Source organism: Ornithorhynchus anatinus, chromosome 11 (genome assembly GCF_004115215.2).
Source record: "Ornithorhynchus anatinus isolate Pmale09 chromosome 11, mOrnAna1.pri.v4, whole genome shotgun sequence".
Classification (NCBI taxonomy): Eukaryota; Metazoa; Chordata; class Mammalia; order Monotremata; family Ornithorhynchidae; genus Ornithorhynchus; species Ornithorhynchus anatinus.
Window position 1 is genome coordinate 4,614,371 of NC_041738.1, and position 8,767 is coordinate 4,623,137.

Here is an 8,767-nt window from a genome sequence, read left to right on the forward strand (position 1 = left end):
AAATAGATGACTTTAGGTAAGATAAAAACAAATGAATGCACCAGTAGGACAACTTGGCCATATTTCATTTTTGGAAATTAGGTGGGTGTGTCTCCCCTCTGGTTTAGGAGACAGAGATGAGTCTCCTTTGGGTAGGTGCGACGCCTAGTGGGTTGGTGGCCCTGACCTGCTGCAAATTAAATTATTGGCAGATAAGAGGGTGACTAACAACTTTTAATTCAACGCCAGGCTCCTGGGATTGTAAAGCTGAGAATCCTTCCAAGAGGACCAGTTCTTGCACGCTGAAGTCCATCAGGTTATCTCCTGCTAGGAGGAGCAGTGTGGCTCAGTGGAAATTTAGGCTGTGCACTCCGAGTGGGACAGAGACTGTGTTTGACCTAATTAACTTGTATCTACCCTAGCGCTCAGCGGAGTGCTTGACGCACAGTAAGTGCTTAACAAATCAATCGTATTTATGGAGCTCTTACTTTGTGTGGAACACTGCACTAAGAGCTTGGAAGATGACAAGCAGAATGGGCAAATATAACAGTAATAATAATGAGCATAAGTACTTAATACAGGGCTCTGCACACAGTAGCTGCTCAATAAATACTTTTGCTTGATTTAGTGATAATTTCGCATCTTTCCATGGCTGCCTTATTCCAGGGTTCCACAACCCCACATTTGCTCTGGAAGTTCTCCGTTATGTCTATGATAATTGATAATCATATTATTTATTAAGTGCATACAGGTTACCCAGCCCCGTGCTAAGCGCTGCGGTAAGTACAAGATAATATGAATAAACTCGGTTCCTGTCTTATTGTATCGTTCTCTCCCAAGTGCTTAGTACAGTGCTCTGCACACAGTAAGTGCTCGATAAATACCACTGATTAACTGATAGAGCGCTCCCAATCTCAGAGACAGGGACGGCAGGTCTCATCTCAGTTTTACAGATGAGATGACTGAGCCCCAGAGAGGTTAAGTGACTTGTCCAAAGTCACACAGCAGGTCGCTTAGTACAGTGCTTTGCACACAGTAAGTGCTCAATAAATATGATTGAGTGAGGTCGTGGGCCCAGATGGGACTGGAAGCCAGGACTTTTTTTCAAATTAGGGGCAGGTAAGATCAGAGATCCTCCGATGAAGTCCTGTCGCTGCCAGCTCAGCTCTTAGTCTCTGCACATCCAGGATCAGTTGCCCCTCTGCCTTTCCAGCCCCTACCTCCACCCAGAATTAGGGCTCAGATGCATCAGCTGACACAAAGTGCTTAGTACACTGCTTCACACATGGTAAGCGCTCAATAAATGAATACGAGTGAATGAATCAGCCACTCTGCAGCTGTCCACAGCAGGGAGGTTCAGCCGTGACCTAGGATATGTTCAATTTGTCCCTGGGGAGAAGCTCTTCCTGCCAACTGCTGGTTTGATCTCGGGAACTCCGAGAACATTCTGGGAAGAGAGTCAGAGATGGCCGGGCCTTGTCAGCGCCCGGAAGGCCTGACATGAGGCAGGAGGCCTCCTGCGGGGTGGCTCTGCTGTGCTGGTTCCCCTGGGTGGCGATTAAGGTAGGGTGGGGATCCTTCGATGTCTGTGGCATTTTTACCATTTCGATCTTCCAAGGGCGGTTCTTATGAGGCCTTCAAAGGGTTCAGTCAAGTGTGAGTCACTACTCTTTGCCAACTCCCTTCTGGTCTGGCAGAGGGGAAATGGAGCCAGAAAGAGTTTGAGACTAAGGCTTATCATGAGTTATGGGTTGGGGAGGGTGGAAGAGAATTCCCAAGCGGCGGTTCCATGTCTGCAATCGCTGGGGATTTTGGGAGATTCCACGGTGGCGTCACCAATGGCCTCCAACTCCTCTCCAGCTCTGTCCACTTCCCCGTCGCTGGCCTGCTCCCTCATCACCTCAATGATAATCTTTTGACTTTAATGGCATCTGTTAAGTGCTTACTCTGTGCCAGTCACTGTACTAAGCGCTGGGATGGAGGCAAGCTAAGCAGGCTGGGCTTAGTCTATGTCCCACAGGGGCTCATGGTCTTAATCTCCCTTTAACAGATGAGGTAACTTAGGCCCAGAAAAGTGAAGTGATTTTATGTTTGCTGGACGGTGGAGAGGGTAGAGGGAGAGAGGGGCCAGACCCTTTGATATCCTAGGGCCTTCCTGGAAGAGGGTTTCAGCAAGTGTTGGGTTTTCTCTTTACATTTTTCATACTCCAGATTCTGAAAGGACCCCAGGGGCTCAGCCATTTGAGGACCTCAGGGGCTCAGCCATTTGATAACAGCCAGTTGGATTCAGTTTTCTTATTCTTCAGCCGTTTTCTCTGCTGCCTGCTGGGATTCTTGTCCTCTGTGATGTTCATTCTCACATTCTGCTTTTTCTCTGGATGCTGTTATCTTGCCTTGCAGACTTCACCTGAGAAGTGCCCTCTTTCTGGCTTCCCTTTCCCCTCCTCTAGGCCTCCTTCTTTCTAATTCCAAACTAGAAGCCTCTCCTACCTGCAGACCTTTAGAAAGAAAAGTCTTCTCCAACCCATTTATCAAAGAATGATCAGGTATTTCTGGGCCCGCCTGAAAATTTTCTTGAAACAATAGTAATGATAATAATAACAGTTGTTATTATTATTATTATCAGAAGTAGTGTGGCCCAGAGGAAAGAGCCTGGGCCAAGGAATCAGAGGACCTTGATTTCTAATCCCACTCCACCACTTGTCTGCTGTGTGATCTTGGGCAAGTCACTACTCTTCTCTGTGCCTCAGCTACCTCATCTGTAAAAGGGGGATTAGGACCGTGAGACTCAAGTGGGACACGGACTGTGTCCAGCTTAATTAGCTCGTACAGTGATCGCTTAACAAATACCATTAAAAAACAGTATTATTTTGGTATTAGATAGCAGTGGTGGTTTCTGTCCAAAGATCTTGACTATTTTTTTTTTAATGGTACTTGTTAAGCGTCTATTGTGTGTCAGGCACTATAGTAAGTGCCGGGGTCGATACAGGCTAATCAGGTTGGACACAATCCCTGTCCCACATAGGACTCAGAGTTTAAGACCTTTCCAGGCAATTACCATTGATCACTAAGGAGGGAGGTCAAAAAGGAGAAGCTACAAAGTGGCAAAGTCAACGCAGGGGCAGGATGGATGGAAGAAAAATTCTCTCTCCATTTCCCAACGTCTTCCTATCTGCATGAATAGCTTGATATGGATGCTCCCGAGGAAGGGTCAGAAAGAACTATGTGACCATGTTAAATTCCTGCTCAAGAAAGTTATGATTCTCTGGGGCCCATGTAATAATAATAATAGTAATGATAGCGGTATTTGTTAAGCACTTACTGTGTGTATCTACCTGTACTAAGCACTGGGGTAGATACAAGCAAACTGGGTTGGGCACAGTCCCTGTACCATAAGGGGCTCACAGTCTTAATCCCCATTTTGCAGATCAGGTAATGATGGCAGAGAGAAGTAAAGTGACTTGTGCAAGGCCACATAGCAGGCAAGTGGTGGAGTCAGGATTAGAACCCAGCTCCTTCTTAGCCAGTGTTCTATCCACTAGGCCATGCTGCTTCCCTGTAAGCAATGGAGCAGAGGTGGGTGCTAATGAAGACTAAAAGTTCGGGAGAGGGTGCCTGGGAGGGATGACTTTCGGGGAGGAGGGTACCCCATCCTCTAGGTCATCCCCAGGTCACTGTCGGGACCTTGCAGCCACCCCGTTGCTTCCTACAGTCGGGGGGTGTCGGGGAGTGGGTTGGGAGGGTGATCTGTCCTGGTTTGGTGGAGCTGTTTGCACTTCACCGGGGGACAATCAATGTAAACCGAATAAAGGAACTACGAGACGGTGGGTGGTGGGAGCCGATGGAGGAAATGTCTCCCCTCCGTCTCCTCGGTGATTATCCTTCCGCTGCAACGGTTCTGTGGGGGGCTCACTCCAACAGCGGCTTGGCCAGAGCCTCCAGGAGCCTGTGGGATTTGGGGTTCTGCCACTGGGACAGGATTTTTTTATGGCATTTGTTAAGCACTTACTATGGGTCAAACACTCTTATATGCATAGGAGTAGGTACAAGTTAATTAGGATGGCTGGGGCTTACAGTCTAAGTAGGAGGGAGAACAGGTATCCCCATATGACAGTGGAGGAAACTGAGGCACAGAGAAGTGGAATGACTCACCCAAAGTCACACAGTAAACAATTGGCAGAGCCAGGATTAGAACCCAGTCCTTCTGACTCCCAGACCCATGATCTCTCCACTAGACCATACTGCTCCTCCTTCGGCAAGTCGCTTAACTTCTCTGTTTCTCATTATCTCATCCATAAAATGGGGATTGAATCCTCCTCCCTCCAATTTAGACTGTGAGCCCTATTTGGGGCAGGGACTGTGTCCAACCTGATTACCTTCTATCTACCCCAGTGCTTAGTACAGTGCCTGGCACCTAGTAAATGCTTAACAAATACCATAAAAAATGTAATCGCTGAGTCCCGCAAGTAAAAGGCAGGGCAGCTCCGAAAGCAGTAGGCACTCATTAAATGCTAGATTGCCCTTTCTCACGGTCGCATCTGCAGAGTTCCAGTCCTCTACCAGTCTCGACTACAGGAGGGAGAATCAAGCAGAGGCCTACCCATTCCATTTCTAGCTTGGCCAGTGGCTAATGAGTGGAAGGTAATCTGCTACCAATTCAAAATTCCCCTGTGCTGAGCAGCAGCGGCATGGGAGAGAGTCGAGGGTGGAGATTCAAGTTGACCAAGCGAAAGGGGGCAATTAGTTAATTAACTGATCAACTTCCATATTTTTACCAAGAAAACTCTAAGGATACACTACCGGAACGACTGCAGATGGAAACTAGGCGTTCTGGGAGAGCTGGGTCCGTGGCGTCGTTATGGGTCGGATATGACTCGACAGCCTAAGACAACAACAACAACAAATGCTAGATTAACTGGCTTTTCCTCCGTTGTTTTAGAGTGGCATCTGGCCTACCCCACCCTATTCACTAGGGGCAGAGTTCAAAATCAACATCAGTATCCTTAGGATGGACCTCCTGATTCAATCAATGAACCGATGATATTTACTGAGCGTTTACTGTGTGCAGAGCACTGTACTAAATGCTTGGGAGAGTTCACTTTAACACAATTGGTAGTTCGGTCTTCGCTCACAACAAGCTTACAGTCTAGGTGGAAGAATCTGTCCTTCTCCCCCATTAGAATGAAAGCTCCCTATGGGCAAAGGATGGATCACTTGCTTGTTTTGTATTTTCCAATCACTTACTACAGCGCATTGCACCCAGGGGGCATTCAATAAATACTATCAATGCCATTTCAACTACTACTTTCCCAGGATCAAATGGGGAACATTCAGCAGAAGTTGAAGATGAAGTCGAAGAACTTAAAGTCTAATGGGTGAGATAAGCGATAGAATTGATGACTATTCTATAGATAAATGGGAGAGGACAAACAGAAATGTAGAGGAAGCTAATGAGATGACAAGATTGGAATGGTGGAGAACTAATTAGGGAAGACTTCCTGCTAGAGGAGACTCTTTAGGAGGGAACTCAGAATAGGGCCAGATTTACCTCTGGGAGTGGAATACTTTCTTCTCATCTGTCTCTCTCTCCCATTTTCTTTCTTTCTGGCCTTCTTTCTCTGTCTCTATTTTGCTGTTTTCTCTGCCTCTTTCTCTCCTGTACCTCTGTCCGTCCCCCCCGCCCCCCTCACCCCTTCAGAAGAAAAAGAAGTCGTGTCCCAAGTTTACACCAGCAAGGCATTTGGCAGTCTCTTGGCTTCCGGAAACCCAGTTTTGTTTCAGACCTTTTGCACACGCTGTTCCCTCAGCATCTCTCTGTCTTCCAAACCATCTGTCACAGGGAAGCACGACAGAGACCTCTCTGGTTTCTTTAAAACTTGCAAAACCTCAGCCCTGAAAGCTTCCAACATCTTTCTTCAAATGCAGCCACCAAATGCCAGCTTCTCAGGAGGTAATTCCTCCTTCCAGGCTCGGTTCTTCAATTCTGCCCTAAAATGGTAGAAAAGGTTGACAATTCCCCCCTCCCCCCACCTCCACACATATAACCTCCAATTCCATCCCAGCCTGTTCTGCTGAACTGGAGAGATGCAGAGCCTGTCTATTCTGGGTGGGCTCAGGGCTGTACCCACTCTCCAGGGGTGGGAGAGATGATCACTATTCAGTGAGTCATAGTCAATTGTATATGTTAAGCGCTTTCTGTGTGCAGAGTACTATACTAAACGCTTGAGAGAGGACAGTGGAACAATATAACAGACACATTCCCTGCCCATAAGGGGCTTACAGTCTAGAGGGGGTGACAGACATTAAGATGCGCTTGTTTCAGGAAAGCGTGGGGAGCTGGGCAGACCCCTAGCTCTCTCTCAGCTGGGCAAACTGTCCAGTGCCCCAAAAGGAAGCAGCTGCAGCTGAACTGACACGCCATAATTCATCTAGAGAAATCGAGGCTGGAGAACTCCTTAAAATGGCACAGACCTCTGGTTTCCTAGTTGTCTGACTTTCCCGATTTCTCAGAGTCCATTTCCCTGATTTGCCCATGTCCTGTTTCCCCGATCTCATTATTCCTGTAAGTTCAATGTCGGTAGGGAATGTATCTACCAACTCTGGTGTATTAGACCCTCCCAAGTGCTTAGTACAATATTCTTCACATAGTCAGTGCTTAATAAATACCATTGATTGACTGATTGACTGTAATCATCCCCTTCTAGACTGTAAGCTCATTATGGGCAGGGAACGTGTTTGCTTAGTCTCTGGTATTGTACTCTCCCAAGCATTTAGTACAGTGGTCTGCACGCAGTAAATGTTCAATAAATACCACTGATTGATTGATTGATACTGTGTGCGGAGCACTGTCCTAAGTGCTTGGAAGAGTACAATACAACAGAGTTGATAGGCAAGTTCCCTCCTCACAAGGAGCTTACAGATTAGAACAGGAGGAAGATATTAATATGAATAAGTGAATTATGGATTTGGATGTCAGGGCCGTGGAGGTAAGAGTCCAATACCAAATACCCAAAGGGCGCAGATCACACTCCCCCACTTCTGCTCCCAGCCTCTGGCCTCTCCCACTGGTTTGCCCGGGGTTCATGCTCCAAGATCAAACCAGACATTCTGCCTGGGTGGGCCTGGTTGAAGTTGGACTTGACTGCCAGGGAGGCTGAAAGCCACAGGTCTCCCCAAGATATTATCCCACTCTGGAATCGAGCAACCACTGGGGCTCTTTCTCCTCTAACACACCTGTTCCTGTCCCTGAATACAAAAGCATTCAGTTCATGTTTCCCTACTCTTCAAGAACCTCCAGTGGTCACCCATCCACCTCTGCATCAGATCGAGACTCCTTACTGTTGGCTTGAAAGCACTCAATCACCTTGCCCCCTCCTACCTCACCTTCGGACTTTCTGACCTCAACCGGCCCGCGCACTTTGCTCCTCTAATGCCAACTAACTCACTGAGTCTCGATCTCGTCTATCTGGCGGCCAACCTCTCGCGCACTTCCTGCCTCTGGCCTGAAACGCCCTTCCTCTTCGTGTCCGATAGACAATTACTCTCCCCACCTTCAAAGCCTTATTGAAGACACATCTCCTCCAAGAGGCCTTCCCTGACTAAGACCTCATTTCCTGTCTCCCACTCCCTTCTGTCACCCTGATTTGCTCCCTTGATTCATCCTTCCCCCTCAGCCCTACAGCACTTATGTATATATCTGTTACTTATTTATATTGTCCGTCTCCCACTCTAGATGGTAAGCTCGCTGTGGGTAGTGAATGCATCACTTATATTGTTATACTGTACTCTCCCAAGTCCTTTGTATAGTGCTCTGCACACAGTAAGCCCTCAAAAAATATGATTTATTGATTGATCGATCGGTTCCCCTGATGTCACCCTTGACAGCTTCAACAGTACATCTAGGGTCGATTCCCCGAGGCCAAGGCTGCCCTCAGTCCAGGCCCCTCCCTCCATCCTGTTGGGCTTGTCTGCTGTGAGACCTTGGCTAAGTCACTGCACTTCTCTGGCCCTCAGTTACCTCATCTGTAAAATGGGGATTAAGACTTTGAGCCCCACGTGGGACAGGGACTGTGTCCAACCCAATTTGCCTGTATCTATCCCAGCATTTAGTACAGTGCTTGGCACATAGTAAGCACTCAACAAATACCACAATTATTATTACTATTATTAATAATATTGGGTGGCCCTGTGACCGGGCCCATTACATAGCCAATAAGCCTGGTGCGTCACGGCCCTGCTTAATTCCATTTAAATGGATCCAAGGCTGTTCTGCTTTGGACAAATCCTGAGAGCTCCTGTGGAAGATAACATTTGGATGGATCTGAGAGGTCGGGGTAAACTCTTGGCTCCAAGTGGCCTCGGCTGATCTCTCTCCCTGTCAGAAGTAGCGTGGACTAAGGGAAACTCAAATTGGCAGCCTGGTCCGCACCCAAGGGTAGGAGGAGATTTTCCTCGGTTTTACTGTGACTTTCAAATTAGGGGTCCTGGGTGAACTGCGGAAGCCGAGGGCTCATTTGGGCTACGTCCGGTTGGTAGTGAGGGTAAGATTTCATTCATTCATTCAATAGTATTTATTGAGCGGTCACTACGTGCAGAACACTGTACTAAGCGCTTGGAATGAACGAGTCGGCAACAGATAGAGACAGTCCCTGCCGTTTGACGGGCTTACGGTCTAATCGGGGGAGACGGACAGACGAGAACAATGGCGATAAATAGAGTCAAGGGGAAGAACATCTCGTAAAAACCGATGGCAACTAAATAGAATCGAGGCGATGTACATTTCATTAAC